Source organism: Choloepus didactylus, chromosome 15, assembly GCF_015220235.1.
Source record: "Choloepus didactylus isolate mChoDid1 chromosome 15, mChoDid1.pri, whole genome shotgun sequence".
NCBI lineage: Eukaryota > Metazoa > Chordata > Mammalia > Pilosa > Megalonychidae > Choloepus > Choloepus didactylus.
The window spans coordinates 28,050,039-28,051,776 of NC_051321.1; the positions used below are offsets into that span (position 1 = coordinate 28,050,039).

The following is a 1,738-nucleotide window of genomic DNA, read 5'->3' on the forward strand; positions in this document are numbered from 1 at the left end:
TCAAGAATAAGCACATGAAAATATACATTTAGTATGTTAGAGTGGGTATTTATGGGGGGGTGTAAAAGGGACTGGAGAATGAGCATTAAAGGGAATAATTAATCAAACATGGGAAAGGTCTTGCATAGATCATTAATCATCTCTGGTGATAAACTGAGGAGTACTAATAATCTAATTGTGGCACCCCTATTGTCTAACCACCACCCCCAAATTTTAAAAACATAAGATTTTAGTCATATGTTCAAAGTGGTCACAGACTATTATAGACGACAGAATGTCCACTCATTCAGTGGATGTCTTTTAACTGTCTCCCATAAGCCAAGAACTCTGCTACATGTTAGAAACCCAAAAGTGGACAGAGGCAGTAGCAGTCATGTTCTCCAAGCCCCTGTCTCCCTGCCAGTGCCATCCAGATGGCCTTCCAGAACCCAGATCCAGCCACCACCAGCAATGCCACTGCCCTAAAGGGACAAAGCCCAGGAGAGGCTGTCACCACCCAGGGCTCAGTGGGAAGAGGCCACAGCAGGAGTTGATGAGCATTAAGTTCTCTGGCAATACAGGAATTTCTGCCTTCCCTGTATCAGACAACTTTTTCAAATGGATGGGGACCATCCATGGAGGGGCTGGAGTTCCTACCCTTCCAAAGCACTCATGGTGAAGCTCCTTATGCTCTGCTACCAGCCCAGTGTGGACACCCGGGATAACATCTGCCTGGGAATCCTGAAGGGCAATTGGTCTTCCCTGTTCGATGTCAGGACCGTACTGACCTCCACCCAGAGCCTGCTGGGAAAACCCAACATTAATAGCCCTTTGAGCACAATGCTGCCAAGCTCTGGAAAACACCACAGCCTTCAAGGAGTACCTACAAGAAACCTACTCACCGTAAGTCTCCAGCCAAGAGACCCGACCTGGGGTTTCCAGCCTCTCTCCTTGTGTTGTCTCTTTAATTTTTCCTTAGATGGTATATCCTTTCCTTCTATACAGCACTCTGCAACTTAAGTTGTTGTGTCATCTTTGTTTTGTTTATGTTTTTTTAAATTAAGTCTGTTGAGATCTGGTGATAAAATATTAACTCAATAAATACATTTCAGTTTTAAAGAAAGTGGACAGAGCTTATGGGGAAAAGAAGTATACAATTGCAATAAAATGTGAAAAGTGATTTCATTAATTCATCACAATATTTATGGATGTTTAGAGGAAAGAGCCATCTGACTCAGACTGAGAAGGTTAAAGAAGGCTTCTATGTGAGCATAGTTTTGAAGAATGAGTAGGCATTAGCAAGGAAATAGAGAATTTTGATATAGAAGATCATTAGTTTAAATCCCAAGATGTTGAGTTTGGAGGAAAGGCAGCATGTCAAAGAGAAATATGGAATGATACTTAGGGATGCTCCTGAGCACTGAAAAGTGGATGGAGTATAATAATGTATGAAATGAGCAAAAGAGAAGAGGATAGATTGTTTGAGAAATTCAAGCCTGATTTGACTGCATTGGATCTGTCACTTAGAATAGAAATCTGGAAGCTTTATTAAAGAGGTTCTCAACAAAAGAAGGAAAGATGATATTTTGAAATATATTTTAAGATGCTCTGTCAGAGGGTAAAATGACAAAAGTAGATGAATAGTTGAAACAAAAACAAAGATAATTCCTGAAAGGATTTGACGCAGTAAGAGCTAAAAGCTTACATTTTCAGATTAAATAGTTTAAAGATTTCTTGAGCATTTGAAATTTTTGGAATC

The 1,738-nt window shown here is 40.3% G+C and overlaps 1 pseudogene; it reads left to right on the forward strand.

The window, feature by feature from the left end:
* Positions 1–413: 413 nt before the first annotated feature.
* Positions 414–958, forward strand: LOC119509857 (annotated as a pseudogene).
* Positions 959–1,738: the final 780 nt, after the last annotated feature.